This window comes from Vicia villosa, linkage group LG5 (genome assembly GCF_029867415.1).
Source record: "Vicia villosa cultivar HV-30 ecotype Madison, WI linkage group LG5, Vvil1.0, whole genome shotgun sequence".
Taxonomy (NCBI): Eukaryota; Viridiplantae; Streptophyta; class Magnoliopsida; order Fabales; family Fabaceae; genus Vicia; species Vicia villosa.
In genome coordinates, this window is record NC_081184.1 from 71,849,348 (window position 1) to 71,869,417 (window position 20,070).

Sequence of the window (20,070 nt, forward strand, 5' to 3'; positions counted from 1 at the left end):
CATTTAAAAAGGCACTCTTAACATCCATCTGATACAGAGTGATGTTATTCTGAGTGGCAAAAGAAAATAATAATCTAATAGATTCTAACCTGACCACTGATGTAGCACCCCAAATCTACCCGATAAATTATACGGAAAATCAGAGTATAAATTCCAAACAAGTTCATTTGAGGTATCACATATTCGTCATTTCAAAAACAGTTACGGCTTATTTTCCTTCACATAGATACATAGCACATAAATTTAAAACGATAATCAAATCATTACTAAAAATCACTTTGTTTAAATTCAATAATTAACTCGCACCAGAATCAACAAACTTCATAAATATTCAATTCAAGTCGTAGCATCATTGCACGGTAACTTTAAGTTACAATTTAAACCAAAACCATATAAAAATTCAACAAAAGAAATAATAATTAAAACAATCGCTTTATCCCCCGAGTGCTACGTATCAGAGCAAGACACCAACTCGACTAACAGCAACTAAAGTCTTCATAAAATCACTTCAAACTTCCACCGCTATCTCGAGTACCTGTCCGTTTCCCACGGTAAGGGAAACATCATTCAGAAGGGGTGAGATATCGAAAGATATAAACAAAAGTATGATAATTAATATATTAGATCAAATCATATGATTATCACCACCTTCAAACAACAGTTATAATAACATCTAGCAACAATTTATAACAACAATTATAACAACCATCAACAACAACTATTATCACAATAATTACAATAATTATTTCGCAACTCAAACCAACACAACTTATATCAACATCAACTCATATCAACATTAACTTCACAACGACTCAAAATGCGACACAACTATGACCATGCATGTGGTACCCAGGGCTTCAGCCCCCATCGCTAATTGCCAGTTAAACCGAGGCATCAAGGCATGAGCCTTCGTCACTAATTTGCCAATCCAGGCCATCGCCAAAAATGCATATGTATATGAATGCAACAAACACATACAACAACAACAACATCATCGTCACAAAAGGCATAAGCCTATATCGTCGCTATAACAATAAATAGAGGTATACATCGTCACTGAAACATCCTTCAACTTCGCATAAAACAACAACAATATACACATCGCTCAGAAATCACAAAGAAATAACAACACAACATACTCATCATAATTCACAAAACAAGCCGATCACAATCACCTACTAGCATATACGAACTACCTCTATAATTTTCAATTAATTTCGGATAACTAAATACACCTAATCTCACATACAATCATCATATTCCCGGTTATATAATTCGAACCTCACCCTTACCTTGGATATGAGATTCCTCTACTCTCCCGGTTGCCATAGCTTATGCCGTCGCTTCCAACTTTTCTCCGAAAATCTTTTCTAACAACGTGCTGAGACGCACCAAAAACCTGTTCGTAAATCGCTTTGTCAGACGGGCTTAAATTCATCAAAACGAAAATCGCTCCGGTCAGAAGTTACCTCTACGAGTCTGGAACATTGTGTCCAAGTACCATAACGATTCAACGGTTGGATTGAGAGATATACCCGATTTGCCAAGGTGACTCTATGCTGAAACTTGCTGCGAAAATTAAGGCTTCCTCCATAATTTTCTTCTTCTCTCAAGTGCTTCTCCCTTCTTTCTCTTCTCTTTTCTATTTTTCCTTTCTCCCCAAAAATAAGTTATGAGACTCCAACTCTAAAACCCTAATTTTCTCCTCTTACTATCTCTTTTCTCTTAATGGGTTTAACCCGTAATCCATCTATTACGTTTCTACTACTAAGGCCCAATTAACTATATCTCTCATACAACTTAATCAACCCAAATAAAACAAATACACATACAATTAAATATTTCAAATAATTATTATATCACATAATAAATAAATAAATAATTATTAAAAATACCAAATAGTATAATTACTAATATAATTAATAAAAATATTAATAAAATGGGATGTTACAACTGATGCAAAGGATTTAGTATAGTCAATGCATTCTTGTTGACTATATCCCTGAGCAACCAGTCTGGCTTTGTTTCTGATGACTTCACCTTTCTCACTCAGCTTGTTTCTGAAAACCCATTTTGTTCCAATGATATTGAATCCTTTAGGTCTTGGAACCAAATCCCAAACATCATTCCTTGTAAACTGATTTAACTCTTCTTGCATAGCAATTATCCAGTCAGCATCTTCCAGAGCTTGATTAATAGAAGTTGGCTCAATCAAAGACACTAAACCAAATTGACATTCTACATTGTTCTTTAGGAATGCTCTTGTTCTGATGGGATCATCTTTCTTTCCAATTATAACATCTTCTGGATGAGCAGAGTTGAGTCTAAAGGATCTTCTGAGTGTTGGCTCTTCAGATATTCTAAGATTCTCTAAAGACGCTGCAACTTGATCTTCTGCTACATCCTTTCCCTTGGGATCTTCATGATCTAAGTTAGAGATGTCTATATCTGCAAAATTCTCAAAATGCTTTGGATTTTCAATGCCAAGCGTATCATCAAATCTGATATTGATTGATTCTTCAACTATCAGAGTTTCAGTATTATATACTCTGTAGCCCTTAGAGCATTCAGAATATCCAAGAAGGAAACACTTCTGAGCTTTGGAATCAAACTTGTTCAGATGATCTTTAGTATTCAGAATATAACAAACACATCCAAAAGGATGGAAATATGAAATGTTGGGCTTTCTAATCTTCCACAATTCATAAGGAGTCTTATTAAAAATAAGCCTTATGGAGATTCTATTCTGAATATAACAAGCTGTGTTGATTGCTTCTGCCCAAAAATGCTTAGCCATATTAGTCTCATTGGTCATGGTTCTGGCCATTTCTTGTAGAGTCCTATTCTTTTGTTCTACAACCCCATTTTGTTGTGGAGTTCTAGGACAAGAGAAATCATGGGCAATACCATTTTCTTTGAAATAAATTTCAAAGAAACTGTTCTCAAATTCACCACCATGATCACTTCTGACTTTTATGATTTTACATTCCTTTTCAGATTGAATCTGATTACAGAAGTCAATGAACACAGAATGTGACTCATCCTTGTGTTTTAAGAACTTTACCCAAGTCCATCTGCTATAGCCGTCTACAATGACCAATCCATATTTCTTGTCTCTTATTGATGCTATTTTGACTGGGCCAAAAAGATCAATGTACAGAAGTGTTAAAGGCCTAGAGGAAGAGACAACATTTTTAGATTTAAACGCGGGTTTTGAAAACTTCCCTTTCTGACATGTTTCTGTCATACCCCAAAATTTACCCGATATGATTCACGTCTATTAATTTAATAAGGGTATTAAAATTAAGAGTTGTGGGGTTTAACATATCTATTGTTAAACCAAATATCTTATAAAACCTTTTATTTTAATAATGAGTGTGTGATTAGTAGGTATTTGGGCCCCAATTATTTGGCCCATCTACTTTATTTTTAAGGCTTCCAATTCTATGTATTTTGCAATTTAATTTATCTTCCACTAATTATTGGTGTTTTTTTATTTTTGTCTATTGCAAGTTTATTAATTAATATTTTGTTAATTAATACTATTATTACTAACTATTATTAGGATTTTAGTATTATTATTAATTTTAATATTGTTATTAGGATTATTATCATTAATTAATTAATCAAAATATTTATTAAGTTAACAGAATACTTTGGGCCAAAATGATTAATTAGGCGGCCCATTGGGTGTAGAAAACCCTAATTTGAGCGCTATAAAAGGAGGCCAATTTTTATACTGAAGGGGGATCCGAAAAACAATCTGAACCCTTATTCTTTTTCTTTCTCGAACAAATTTTTTTTACACAGAGGCCACAATTCCAACCATTGTTCTCTCTCACGTGTACTATAAGAGATTCTTACTCTTTGCACCATCTTCTATACCAAAGATCCATACATTCATGAACTTTGTACATAAACCACCTTGAACATTCTAACAATAAACATCAATACCGCCTCCCTACAATTTTCGCTGCAAAAAAACTCAATCTTCAATTACCACACCATCACTTGCAACCTACAATACTTTTATACACAACATTTTCTCCTAAATTGACTCTCAAGTACATATTCTCTTCATCTGTTTAGCCTTACACAAAAAAAACCTACAATTACCAATTTTCCAAGAACGTATATATATTTTTATTCAAACACTCAATCCTTTCCCACACTCATCAAATAGACTTTCAAACCAAACAAAAACAAACCATAGATTGAAAACAAAAGGTTGGAAAATTGTTGTTTGTTGTCTTTAGCAGGTTTAAAACAGAAGAAGAATCAGAGATCTGACATCACCGACACGTTACTTTGGCCGCTCAAACAGCAAGCGCACACCGTGGACGAAAGACCCACCGCGAGATCGATTCTATTCCTCAACTCAAAGCCTACATCGCTCCGACACTCCAACTCCACCCTGCAACGTACGCTACACGGCTCCCGAGCAGCCCCGCACGGCTTCACGAACAACAACAACACCGATTTAGAGAGAACCTCAAAACGAAACACAAGAACTACATACGGTTCATCAATTTGACATCACAAACTCCACCGGTGCATCATAACGTCACGACAACATGTCAAGGGAGTATCGTATTCGACGGAAAGCGCATCAGCTGACAACCTCAGAACCGACACCGACGTGACGAATTCAATGGCTCTTCTACATCCACAGATTGAACACCTGCAAACACATAATCAATTCACAGTCGAAGTCTTGAGTAGAGTAACGCATAGCACACCACAAGAAGCTTCGACTCGATCCACAATCTTCAACTTCCTCCAACTTTTACAAACTGCAGAGATTCAACTCACTTCAAAACCACTCAAAAATCATCATACTCATTATTCAACATCAAATTCACGATTGCAACTTACCAATCTGGAGCAATCACTGCCTCGTGCTTCGATGATCCCTTCCAATGGAACTCAACACCGACGCAATATCGATTGTAACAGCAGTAACGAACAAAAGAATTCAGATTAATCATAACTCACCGTGGCTCAAGGGCAGGAAACACAACAACTTCATGAACCCATGAGCTCAACAAAGGTCAAACACTGATGAAGATCAATTCGCACCTGCAACATAGTACCTTCATCTTCATCGTATCTCAGATCCCTCAGCAACGCATCACAAATTGAAAACGACCAAAGGCATCGATCACCATCATCTCTGCGGCTTCGAACTTAATCAATTATGGCGGAGGAGAAGAAGATTAGAATCAAACCCAACTTGCTTCAACAAATTCACTTTTCCATTGGTAATTCTTCCATTTTGCTCTTTAATTAATGTTAGGTATTGTGTTGGTTTCGATGCTGTTTGCGTGACATTTGGGGCTGTGCATAAGAAGTTCGTGAGGGAATTGAGAGTTGAAGCAGACATGAGTGTGGCAGAGAGAGATGCAGCATGAGGACAGAGGGAGAGGATCACTTTTAGGTTTTTGTTGTGATGTTAATTTTCGACCTGGGCTGGGATAATCTAAAAAAAATAATAAATGTATAATAATAATTAGTTTTAGGTTTAATTGATTTAATTAGTTTAATTAGAATAATTAGGTCAATAATATTATTTAAATTTAATAAGTATTTCTAATTAGGTTAGTGATTTAATAGGTTTAATAATTAGTTAATCATTTTAGGTTTTTTTAGGTTTAATAATCTTAAATTAATTTTGGTTTTTTAATCGGGTTTAGCCTTCGACTTCACAAACCATAGATAACTAAGGAAAACCTTTATGAAAGTGTTGTCCATTAACCTCCGTCTAGGTTTTAACCTTTAGGATTTTTAACCAATTTAATTAGTTAGTTAATTGTTTTAATCGAATAAATCGATTACGATAATTAGCAAAAAAAAATCATTTTTTGTCAAACTAACTAAGGTTTTTCTATATACAGGTTAAGGTTCAATTTATTAATCATTTTGATCGGATTAATCGATCGCGATGATTAATAATCAATTATTGAATTAATTAAATAATATAGATTTATTTACTAAGGGTTTTAACCGATTCAATTGGTTACGATGATTAGTAATCCCTCCTTAATTCGTTAATTGTTTTAATCAAACCTATTGATTACGATGATTAACGATAAATAATTTATTTAATAAAACACATCAATTTGCTAACGGTTATAATCGAATCGATCGATTAGCATAATTAGCAATTCTTTATTTAATTTGTTAATTATGTTGATCAAACCTATTGATCATCGCGATTAATGAAACATATAGTAATCAGAGTTGTACGCCACATCAAAACACTTCTCTTTCATAAACTACGAATTTCAAAACTGTGATAATTACCAAACTGCGTACGGTAATTCAAAATACCTTTCAAACTACCTCATATTAACTCTAAGGCGTACAACCCTCCCCGAACTACGTAGACTCTGATCCTCCATAAAGAGGTATGTAGAAACTTGGATAACCAAGGCGAGTCCCCTTCCCCAAAACCTCAATTAGGTTTAAATCTCACTTTTAACCCTATTCATTTTCTGTCATTAGCCATAAACCACAAACCTTACCATAATACTCTTACAAACCTTAAATGCAAACCTTAGGAAAGGGTTAAGGGTGCCTAACACCTTCCCTTAACTTGATTATAATAACTTATCCAGATCTCTAAACTTCGTAGGGTTTCCTATTCGCCCTGGCATAATAGGTGGCGACTCTAAAAGTATAAACTTTTTAGGGCAGGTTGCTACAATTGGCGACTCTGCTGGGGACAACACTAATGGTGAATTATTATGCTCCTAGGTTTTGATTTAGGGTTTAGGCATTGGTCAATTATTAGGGTTTGGCTGATTTTTTTAGGGTTAGGATTTTGGATTAGGGTTTAGGGTTTTCATTTCTTTTTCAATAAATATTTAATTTCTCTTTTTATTTATTTATATTTTTTATTTATAATCATTTTCCTGAATGTTTAATTGTTTATAATAATATTGCACTGTGGGATAATTATAAATTGTGGTTAAAACATAAGTGTGGGAATTATCCTTAAGACCAGGGGAGACTTGCATCTCCTACGAGTCTTACTGATAATTCCACTCAGAGTGGGTTGAATATCTGGAAATGTCCAAAACGAGGTTTGACTTTGTTGAGGGCAGGACTGGGTATTTAGCTGATCTCTCTGGGAACCTACCCCTAAAACTCGAACCTCATGGGAAAATGAGTTGTTCTAAAATCCAAAGAGACAAAAAGTCTCGGAGGCTACAAAAGGCCCCATGAGACCTTTTTAGAACATACCAATGGGAAGGGTAGACTCCCTAAGCCGTTACGTCGAACCTATGAACTTAGGGTCAAGTGCTCATTATATGTTTGCAATTTATTTACTATGAATATCTGTGTTTTAATTCTGCATGTCTTTCTACGCGTTCCCTAGCCTGTAGGGATTCTGTTTCCAAGATCATGTCCTTCCCACGAAGGACATCTCCATTTACGCACGTCAACTGGCCTCTCGATGGTCATGAGACATAGTGGCTGTCTTGAACAGTCACCCTATGCCTACATCTACGCACTCACTAGCCGGTAGGGATTCTACTTCTAAGATCACATTCTTCGCACAAAGGACATCCTCGTTAGCATACGTCAATTAGCCTCTCGATGGCCATGAGATCTAGTGACTGTCTTGAACGGTCACCCCATGCTTGCTCCCGCGCACCCCCAAACTTGTAGGGTTTGGATTTCCATCTTTCATCCCTAGCCTGTAGAGATTTCACTTCGTCCGACATCGTCCTTAGATAGGTTGTGTTCTTCATAGCAAACCTTCCCACGAGGGACAACTTCGTTAGTACATGTCGAACGGCCCCTCGACGGCCATGAGATTTGGTTACTGTCTTGAACGATCACCAGGTGCTACCTTCTGCGTACCCCCTAATCTAAGGGATTTCCATTGGTGTGTCATAACGTCTAGCTTGCAAGGATTTCACTAAGGGTCTAATGTCACCTCTGAATCCGCATTGGCTATCGTTAGGGTTATATCTGTCGCACGTCTGCATTGCATATAAGGAGTCATAATATACACTGAAAGAGGAGTCTTTTGCATACACATGCATTTGCATTTTTCAGACATTCATACATTTACATTTGCATCTCCACCTTCGCCCTTATCCAATCTTTGCTATGCTAGTTGATTTCCCGAGACTCGTGAATAAACTCGAGAAGGTTCCTAAACTTTGGAAAGAGGAGATTTATCATTGGATATTCAAATGAGCTTGACAAAGGAGAGAGGACAATCCTTCACTATACAAACTACGTACCTACTCTTACGCCCGCACCTATGCCCCTTCATGTTGGGGCAGTCAATGCAATAGAGGTCGTTACTGAGCAGGAGTTGGTCCAACAAAGAAGTTCCCCCATGGATGCACTTAAGGGGTATCTACTTATAAAGGGGTTCATCTTAGAACCCAACGAAGCTTACGAGAACACCCTACAATGATTTGTGAAGGATATAAAAACACTTAGAAAGGGGGGGTTTGAATAAGTGTGACTTTAAAAACTCTTAAGATAAAAACAAATAACACAGTTATTTTTATCCTGGTTCGTTGTTAACGAAACTACTCCAGTCCACCCCCTTAGAGTGATTTACCTCAACTGAGGATTTAATCCACTAATCAATCTTGATTACAATGGTTTTCCACTTAGATACCCTCTAAGTCTTCTAGAGTATTCTGATCACACCTTGATCACTTTAGGAAATACACCACTTAGAAACTTCTAAGTCTTCTAGAGTCTACTGATCACAACTTGATCACTCTAGGAACCTTTTACAAATCAATGTAAAATAAATGTTTACAAGAGTATTCAAATGCTTCTTAAAAAGCTATGATCACAACTGTGATATTTCTCTTAAGTTCTAAGCTTAAATCTCATTAAGATATTACAAGTGAAGTGAGGTTGAAGATGAAGTTTGAGAGCTTTTGAATTTGACAGCGTTTCTGTATTTTGTGCAAGAGTTGTGTTTTCAGCTTCTCATCAGAACTTCTATTTATAGGCGCTTGGGAAGATGACCGTTGGGAGCATTTAATGCGTTGTGTGTTCCGTACAGCTTTTCATTTAATGTTTCACTCTTTTGTCAACTACCTCGAGCCTTGCTTTTACTGCTTCTACTGACTTTGCCTTTTGTAGCTTCTAACGTTCCTTTTGTCAGTCAGAGTAGCCTGTCATCTTGTACTTGCTTTTGATCTGATCTTTGTAGATACAACGTTTGAATAATCACAGTCCAACAGCTTGGTGCAGAGCATCTTCTTGTCTTCTGACTTTGAAGTGCTTTAGCGTGATACCATAAGAACTTCAGTGCTTCTGCTTTTGATCTCATGTTCTTCTGATGCTTCTTAGACCATGTTCTGATTCTGCTAGACCATCTTCTGATGTCTTGCGAGAGCATGTTCTGATGTTGCATACTTGAACCTTCAGAGTCAGAGCTTCTAGCGCTGATTTGTGCATACTCCTGATATAATTCCTGAAATGGAAAATGTAAAGGATTAGAGTACCACATTGTCTTATACAAAATTCATATACATTGTTATCATCAAAACTAAGAATATTGATCAGAACAAATCTTGTTCTAACAATCTCCCCCTTTTTGATGATGACAAAAACACATATAATTGATATGAATTTGCAATCAGAATATCAGATGACCAAAGACAATTACACAGTTATAGCATAAGCATATAATCATAATGTGTGAATATCTCTCCCCGTGAGATTAAAAATCTCCCCCTGAAATAAATACTAGAAGAATTTATAAATAAAAGACTTCCCTGGGTATTTTCCATTTTGATAGAGACGTTCACTTCGCCTAGAACTTCAGAACATTCAGAGCTTCTGCTTCTAGCTTCCATAGGACAGCTTCGGAGCTTTGAATTTCTTCTTGATTCATAACATGCTTGATTGTATCAGAACATTCTTGAATGTAACAGAGCATCATCGGAGCATCTTTATATCCTGAAATGTTTCAGAACAAACTAGACAAAAATTATCAGAGCATGAATGATTCAGAACATGTATCAGAGCACACTTTGATATGTTCTTAAAAAAAATATCAGAGCAAACTTTGATAGATTCTTAGAAAGAATAAGTATCAGAGCATATGAGAGAAGAGAATGTATAGAGCATATTCTGCCACGAGAATATCATAACATTCTTCTTGCTTCTGATCTTGAAGTTTCATAGCACTAAGCTTGCTTCAACTTTCCAAGACATGCTTCTTTATAGAATTGCATTTCCCCATGTATTTGCTTCTTATGTTGAGCTTTTTCAGAATATCTTCAATCATGCAAAAAATCTCAAAGACATAGAACTTGCAAATAATGTTAGGAATGTTGAGACTTAATCCCAGCAACTGATATAATAAACCAAATCAATTATCATGTTTCTCCCCCTTTTTGTCATAACATCAAAAAGAATTTAAAAAGATTCAGATGATAAAACAACATAAAGTGAAGAAGATAATGAATTCATTCATGGAGAATTAATCAAAAGAACAAAGGGATAGAAGACAGATGCGAGAACCAGATGCAAAAAAAAAAATTAAGACCAACAGACTATGACTAGCCTAGCTTAAAAACTATCTTGGCCAGAAGGTTATGAATCTCAGCAGTGCTTTCAGTCTACGTCTTCATAAATGATCTGAAATCATTGTGAGTATCCTCATGCTTATCCAGACAATAAGCAAGATCATCTTGATTCTGTTGAAGAACCTTCATAGTGTTCATCAGAACAGAAGGATCAGCAGAAGAAGCGCCAATGCTATTGTCCCGAAGAGGAGTAGGAATCTCAACAGCAGCATCAATCATGAGAACATCATCTTGATTCTCAGCAGAATGATTCTCAACAAATTGATTCGCATCATCAGCTTCAGCATAGACAGGAGCAGGGAGTGTAGCTTATGAAGTCTCAAGAGCCTTAAGAATGTCAGCCAAGTTCCTTGGAGGTGTAGGAGCAGAAGGTTCTGAAGGGTATTCAACTTTTGGATATACCATATCTGGTGCCTTATCAGAGGGATTCTCCCTTAACAAGTTGAATATTGACTGAAAGTCTCTAGTCAGAACACTATAGCTTGGCTTCCACACAACCATAGCAAGGCATGGTTCATCTTCAAGCTCATCAACAAACTTCTTCTCCTCAAGTGGTATCCAGTTTCTGATGGGATGATAGTACTTACCATCATCTAGATCCAAACTGTAACCAGAAGATTCAGGAGCAGCAGCCAAGCATCTCTTCTGGATGTTCAGAATGTCATTCTGAATGTCCTTCTCAAAGATTCTCCACAAAGCTCTAGAAGCAGCATGATCCACATTGGAGTCATAAGCAGCTTTCAGAGTATCTAACCCGATTCTTACTTTATCCATTAGCATGTAATAACTAACACCAATCGATGGTTTAGGGGATTGAAGGTGAAACGGTAGTCAGGGTACAGAAGGCAGTAAGGTTTAGATTCTTTGGATAGTAAAGTAGGGGTGATGGAGGTGGATGAAAGAAAATTTTCAGAAGGAGTTTGGGGGATAGCATTTTGTGGTTGAGGGTTCAGAATAGGTGTAGAAGGGAGTGGTTGATTTCTGTTTAGGGTTATGGAAGAAGATGGAATGGAGATAGCTTTTTTTGAGGGGGATGGACAGAAGAATCTACAAGAAAAGCTTTATGAATGCGTTTTCAAGGTATTCATTAGATTGTACTTTGAGAGAATAAAAAAGGTTCTTCTATTTCTTTGATGGCTTAGCATCAGGTCCTGCTTCTGTGGCCTTTACCTTCAGTTTCTTTTCTTTCTTCTTTTTTTCTTTCTTTCTTAACTCATCCAGAGATGGAAGAGTTCTTCCTCGAATCCACGCAGGATCAACAGAAGTTTGAGCTTTAACGCATGACTTCAGATAGCGTTTGACAGATTTGTCTAGCTCCTCTTTGAACATGTGAGAGAAACTCACAACAGGAGTTCTCCTTGTCAGAATATCTGGAAACATTGTTGGAAGAGTAGTCACTTCTTCAATCAGCTACATTCTTTTTAGAGAATGAGCATTAAGAATGACTCCTTGGATAACAGTTAAGAAATTAGGTGAGCCAGCTGCTCTCAGAGCTTCTATGAATCCACTTTCAATCAGAATATCTGAAATCATCCTCCCAAGAGGAATAGTATTCCTTTTGAGGTTGGGATTCTTCTGACGTTCTTTAGAAGTATTGGCAGAAGTCACCTTGCTTCTTTGATATATGGAGTTTCTGGAAACAAAAGGATTGGTGTTGGCTATGAGGGTGATACCCCACGTAAATTTGAACCTGTTGATGATATGAAAATAACATACAAGCCATTGTATGAGAAGTTCAAATATGTTCACTCATATGATATTAGGCTCACTTCACATGCACAAAGCTTTCATACTACACATACCAAGAAGCATGTGACACAACCTAAAAGATATCATGCTGCCAAACCTAAAGAATATCATGCTGTCCCTCCTGTTAATTATTATGCTAAACCCAAGTTCAATCAGAACTTGAGGAAAACTAACAAGAAAGGACCCAAGAAATTGTGGGTACCTAAGGAAAAGATAATTTCTGTTGCAGATATCCTTGGCAGCAAAGAAGACAAAGCAAAAAATGTCACGGTACCTGGACTCTGGGTGCTCGCGACACATGACGGGAAGAAGGTCTATGTTCCAAGACCTGGTGCTTAAATCTGGTGGAGAAGTCAAGTTTGGAGGAGATCAGAAGGGCAAGATTATTGGCTCTGGAACCATAAGTATTGGTAACTCTCCTTCCATAACTAATGTACTTCTTGTAGAAGGATTAACGCATAACTTATTGTCCATAAGTCAATTAAGTGACAATGGTTATGATATAATCTTCAATCAAAAGTCTTGCAAGGTTGTAAGTCAGAAGGATGGCTCAATCCTATTTACAGGAAAGAGAAAGAATAACATTTATAAGATTGATCTTTCTGATCTTGAGAAGCAGAAGGTGACTTGTCTTATGTCTGTTTCTGAAGAGCAATGGGTCTGGCACAGAAGATTAGGACATGCTAGTTTGAGAAAGATTTCTCAAATTAACAAACTAAATCTGGTTAGAGGACTCCCAAATCTGAAATACAAATCAGATTCTCTTTGTGAAGCATGTCAGAAGGGCAAGTTCTCCAAACCTGCATTCAAATCTAAGAATGTTGTCTCTTCCTCTAGGCCGTTAGAACTTCTGCACATTGATCTGTTTGGACCAGTCAAAACAGCATCTGTTAGAGGGAAGAAATATGGATTAGTCGTCGTAGATGATTATAGCCGCTGGACATGGGTAAAGTTCTTAAAACACAAGGATGAGTCTCATTCAGTGTTTTTTGAATTCTGCACTCAGATTCAATCTGAGAAGGAGTGTAAAATCATAAAGGTCAGAAGTGATTATGGTGGTGAATTTGAGAACAGGTTCTTTGAGGAGTTCTTCAAAGAAAATGGTATTGCCCATGATTTCTCTTGTCCTAGAACTCCACAGCAAAATGGAGTTGTAGAGCGAAAGAATAGGACTCTACAAGAAATGGCCAGAACCATGATCAATGAAACCAATATGGCTAAGCACTTCTGGGCAGAAGCAATAAACATTGCATGTTATATTCAGAATAGAATCTCTATAAGACCTATTCTAAATAAGACTCCTTATGAATTGTGGAAAAACAGAAAGCCTAACATTTCATATTTTCATCCTTTTGGATGTGTTTGTTTTATTCTGAATACTAAAGATCATCTTGGTAAGTTTGATTCTATGACACAAAAATGTTTCCTTCTTGGATATTCTGAACGCTCAAAAGGCTATAGAGTATACAATACTAAAACATTGGTTGTAGAAGAATCAATCAATGTCGGGTTTGATGATAAGCTTGGTCTTGAAAAGCCATAGCAGTTTGAGAATTTTGCAGATATAGATATTGATATATCAGAAGCTGAAGAACCAAGAAGCAAAGTTTCAGAAGCTGAAAGTCTCAGAAGCAAAGGATCAGAAGATCAAGTTGCTGCATCTTTAGAGAATCTCAGAATTTCTGAAGAGCCAACAGTCAGAAGATCTTCTAGACTCACCTCAGCTCACTCAGAAGATGTGATCCTTGGAAAGAAAGATGATCCTATCAGAACAAGAGCATTCCGTAGGAACAATGCAGAATGTCAATTAGGTCTTGTTTCTTTGATCGAGCCAACTTCTGTTGATCAAGCTCTAGAAGATCCAGACTGGATAATTGCTATGCAAGAAGAACTAAATCAGTTTACAAGGAATGATGTATGGGATTTGGTTCCTAGACAAGGAGGAGTCAACATCATTGGTACAAAGTGGGTTTTTAGAAACAAACTTAGTGAGAAGGGAGAAGTGGTAAGAAACAAAGCCAGACTGGTAGCTCAGGGTTATAGTCAGCAAGAAGGTATTGACTATACAGAAACCTTTGCACCAGTGGCCAGGTTAGAATCTATTCGCTTATTAATTTCTTTTGCCACTCAACATAACATCACTCTATATCAGATGGATGTTAAGAGTGCCTTCTTAAACGGCTATATAGATGAGGAAGTCTATGTCCACCAACCTCCTGGTTTTGAAGACTCTAAGTCTCCGGAACATGTTTTCAAACTTAAGAAATCATTGTATGGGTTGAAGCAAGCTCCTAGTGTAACACCCCATAATTTCAGTTTATTAATTTAATTAAGATTTAAATTAAATAATTGGAATTTAGTATTTTAATCGGAAAATGATGGAATAAAGGCTATTGGGCTTATGGTGTGATGTTAGTAAAAGAGGGGTGCTATATTGGTTAGGCCTTTTACTAAGTTGTGATATTTTATTTTATTTTATTTTCATAAAATAAGAAAGAAAGGAACCATTTGGGGAAAAAAAAGAAGAACACGTGAAAAGAAGAGAAGAGAAAGAGGCAAGAACGTGAAACCGGAAGGAGAGCATTCAAGAGATTCATCGAGGTAAGGGGGGACTCTTCCTTTTAGTATCTCTTATGTGATCTTAGGTGATAGGTAGATTGATGTATGGTTTGGTTCAATTAGATATTGGGATTATTAGGTTAGGGTGTTATAATTGGATTGAATTGATGATAATTGTGTGAACTAATTGGTTAATATTGAGTTTGGATGATGTTTTATGGTGTATAATTGAATGTATGATGATTACATGCCTGTATGTGATGTCTGGATTCGTTTCTGGGTGAAAAAGGAGTGAAATCGCAGGGTCTGTTGCAGACTTGGGGTTTGCTGAAATCGCAGGTCCGCTGAGCGGAGGGGGGTCCACTGAGCGGAGGTCCCAATGTAGTTCGCTTCTGTTTGACGTCGCTTGAGGTCCGCTGAGCGGGGGTTGGAAGGGTTTCGCTTCTGCCTTGCTCCGCTGAGCGAACCTTGCTGTGTGTGAATTTTTCCAAACTTCAAAATAACGTATCTTTTGATCCGTGAATCATTTCTTAGTGCCGTTTTGGGCGTTGTGCAAGTAATTAAGTGTTTTATAAGATGGATGACGAATATTGGTATTATCCGACTTTATTTCCTTAAAAACTAGATTTAATTACTTGATGAGAATTGAACATTGTGTGCATATGAGATAGGTGTGACAATGTGTTTGATGTGATGATGAATTGGTTGTGATTTGTTATTATGATTGTGATGGATGCATGACTATTTGAATGATGTTGAAAACATGTACATACTTATTCGGTGATGTGGTGTTGAGATGAGTTGCTCATCGTGATTTAGTGTGTTTTAAGTATGTTATATGTGTTTCATTCATTCATGTGCATTGATGTTGGATCCCGGTGAGGTTTGGATCGTTGGTGGACATATTTCCCATTGTGTGAAAATTGTGTCGGTGGGCCGTATCTCGATGAGGCGTAGATCGGTTAGGTGGATTGATTCCACGGTTTATTTGGTACCACATGCATAGTGTCAGTTGTGTCATATGCATTCTGTCATAATATGATTGTATGGATTTCTGTAGTGTGTGTTGCAATCTATTATTGTGTGAATTAATAATGGATGTGAATCTGAATATGTATAATTGGGTGAACGGTATATTATGATGCTTGTTGCTTATGGATTGCATAATATTTACTAATTGAGAATGAGACTCACCCTTACATGTTGTCATTTTCAGATTGAAGAGTAGCGACATTAGTGCTCGGTGAGGATGACTCGTAGAGTTTATCCGTTTATGTTGGGTCGTGTCGGTCATGCTCTGATCTGTAACACTGGGGAACGATAGTTATAGAGTTTTTATGAAATTATCTAATTTATTTGGTGTTGGATTATGATCCCATTTTGGTTGTATTTGATGATGTTTTCGTATTCCGCTGTGTTAAACATGATTGTGTTTTGGTGAATCGTTTCCTAATAAAGCATGACTTTGACCTTAGTTGATTTATTTATTGTTTTAAATAATTGTGGCACCCTTGTGCATATGTTTTTACTCTGATTAATTATTAAAATTGCCGCGGGGTTTAGAAGGGTGTTACACCTAGAGCCTGGTATGAAAGATTAAGTTCTTTCCTTCTGAACAATGATTTCACTAGAGGACAAGTGGATACGACTCTCTTCTGTAAAACGTCTAAGAAGGACATTTTAATTTGTCAAATTTATGTTGATGATATTATTTTTGGAACATCTAATGCTTCACTTTGAAAGGAGTTTGCTAAGTCTATGCAGGATGAATTTGAAATGAGTATGATGGGAGAACTCAAGTATTTTCTGGGGATTCAAATCAATCAGACTTCTGATGGAACTTATGTTCATCAAACGAAGTATGTGAAAGAACTTCTGAAGAAGTTTAATCTCTCTGAAAGCAAAGAAGCCAAAACTCCTATGCATCCAACGTGTGTTCTAGGTAAGGATGAGGTAAGTAAGAAGGTAAATCAGAAGTTGTACAGAGGTATGATTGGATCTCTTCTATACTTAACTGCTTCTAAACCTGACATTTTATCCAGTGTTTGCTTGTGCGCTAGATTCCAATCAGATCCTAGAGAATCTCACTTAACTGCTGTTAAGAGAATTATGAGGTATCTGAAAGGTACTACTAATGTTGGTTTAGTCTACAGAAGATCTAAAGAATACAACTTAGTAGGATTCTGTGATGCTGACTATGCTGGAGATAGAATTGAAAGGAAGATTACTTCTGGAAGTTGTCAATTTCTTGGAAGTCACTTGATCTCCTGGTACAGCAAGACGCAAGCTACCATTGCCCTCTCAACAACAGAAGCAGAATATGTTGCTGCTGCTGGTTGTAGCACACAAATGCTCAGGATGAAGAGTCAGCTAGAAGATTATCAAATATATGAGAGTAACATTCCTATTTTCTGTGATAATACTTCTGCCACATGTTTATCTAAGAATCCTATGTTACATTCCAAAGCTAAACATATTGAGATTAAACATCATTTCATTAGGGACTATGTTCAGAAGGGTGTTCTCTCTTTGAACTTTATGGATACAGACCATCAATGGGCTGATATCTTTACAAAACCCCTTGCTGAAGATAGGTTTAAGTTCATTATGAAGAATATCAGTATGGATTTATGCCTAGAATGAGAAGATGAGAAGCTCTTACGTATGGCTAAGTTCTGAAATGTGTTGGGATTATGTTTTTATAAGAAGTTCTGATAATGATCAATTAGAAGTTCTGATTCTGTTATTACTAACATTTCATTATCTTAGTTGATTCAGAATCTCTTTTAAAGTAAAACAGCTGTCACCAGTTTTCCAGAAAATGAACACGTGTTCACTAATTTTGGACAAGCATGCATGCAGTTGAGGAGACGCCGCCCTAGGTAACTGTGCAAATCATTTCATTTTGTCACTTTATCTCTTCTAACTTCATATCTCATTAAATGCAAATTGATGTCATGTTTTTCTGTAATCATTTCATTTAAACCATATTGCATTTATTATTTTCTTTTATCCAACCCATATTGCTTCCTCTATCCTGACTACAAATTTACCTTCAACCCTCCTGAACCTGAACCCCATATCTACCTGGAGTTGTTCAGACATGAAGTTGTCAGTAGGCTGGATCTCTTGAGAGATGCCTTCTTCAATGACCTTGATGATGTTTCTACTAGAAACCTTTGGAGAAGCTTTCGCCAAGATTTTCAGGTTGGAGCTATGGCTGTTCAGAAGAGACTTGTGGCTGCTGCACCTGGTTATGCTGGATATCTTCTAGAAGTTGATGATGGAAAATATTTTCATCCCATCAGAAACAGGAGAGTTCTTGAGGAGAAGATGTTTGTTGATGAGTTGCTGGATAATCCTTGCAGGGATATTGTGGTCTAGAGACCTAAGTATCCAGTTCTGACTGGAGACTTCCAGTCTTTGTTTGACTTTCTGAGGGAGAATCCTTCTGAGGAAGACCCCAATATAGTCATTCCAGAAGTTGTTGATCCTCCAGAAGTTAAAGGTCCTTCTGCTCCAAGGAATCTTGCTGCCATTCTTCAAGCTTTTGAGAATGGAGATTCTGATCTTCCTGCTCCAGAATATGAAGAAGATGCTTCTATGGAAGAAGCTGATGCTGAAGATCATCCTGCTGAGACTATTCCTGTTGAGGAAAATCAACTTGATGATCTCACAATGGAAGCTGCGGTTGTGAATGTTGTCCCTCTGGACTGAAGTTGTGAAGCCTCTTCTGGTGAACCCTCTCTTCTGGTGAAGACTCTAGAGGTTATTCAGAAGAATCAAGCTGAGCCAGCTTCTCGTATGGACAACCAAGATAACATCAATGCTGAGTTCCGCTCATTCATGGAGAGGCAGACTGAGAGCAATGCTGGGATTCATGACATGTTGGCCAAGATTATGTCTAAGCTAGGGTCGTCTTAGTCCTTTGTGTCCTAGTTGTTTTCTTTGTTTCTTGCATCTGTCTTCTATGCATCTCCCTTGTATTTTTTGATAATTCTCTTTTGCAATAAATGAAAATTATCTTCTTTTCTCTCATATTGTTTTGTTTTTCATCTGAATCTTTTGTGTTTTTGATGTTATGACAAAAAGGGGGAAACTGTGATAAATGATCTGATTTAAAACTGTGATAAATGATATGATTTATATTATCAGTTGTTGGGAGTAAGTCTCCACATTTCTAACAGAACTTGCAATTTCTATGTCTTTGAGTGTTTTGCAGGAATTGAAGATATTCTTAAAAACTCAACATTAGAAGCAAAGACATGAGGAAAAGCAATTTTGTATGGAATCAAGCTCATGGAAATTGAAGCAAGCTGAGTGCTATGAAGCTTCAAGATCAGAAGCAAGAAGGAAGAATGTTATGATATTCTGATGATAGAATATGCTCTAACTCATTCTTATTCCTTAAATGTTCTGATGCATGTTTTAGTTCTAAATATGCTTTGAAACATTATTGTTTTTGCTCTGATACATATTATATGTTCTGATACATATATTATGTTATGATTCATTCATGCTCTGACTGTTGTCGTTTAGTTTGTTCTGTAACATTTCAGGATGTAGAGATGCTCTGATGATGCTCTGGTACATTCAACAATGTTCTGATACAATCTAGCATGCAATGATTCAAGAAGAAATTCAAGCTCTGAAGTTGTCCTATGGAAGCAAGAATCAGAAGCTATGAATGTTCTGAAGATCTAAGCATATGTGATCGTCTCAACTGAAATGGAAAATACTCAGGGAAGTCCTTTATTTATAAATTTCTTCCAGTACTTATCTCAGGGGGAGACATATTCACACACTATGTTTATATGCTTATGCTATAGCTGTGTAATTGTCTTTAGCCGTCTGATATTCTGATTGCAAATTCATATCATTTATATATGTTTTTGTCATCATCAAAAAGGGGAAGATTGTTAGAACAAGATTTGTTCTGATCAATATTCTTAGTTTTGATGATAATAATGTATATGAATTTTGTATGAGATAATGTGGTACTCTAATCCTATGCAATTTCCATTTCAGGAATCACATAAATAGTATGCACAAAATCAATGCAAGAAGCACTGACTCAGAAGGGTCAAGTATGCAACATCAGAACATGCTCTTGCAAGACATCAGAAGATGGTCAAGCAGAATCAGAACATGGTCTATTGAAGCATCAGAAGAACTTGAGATC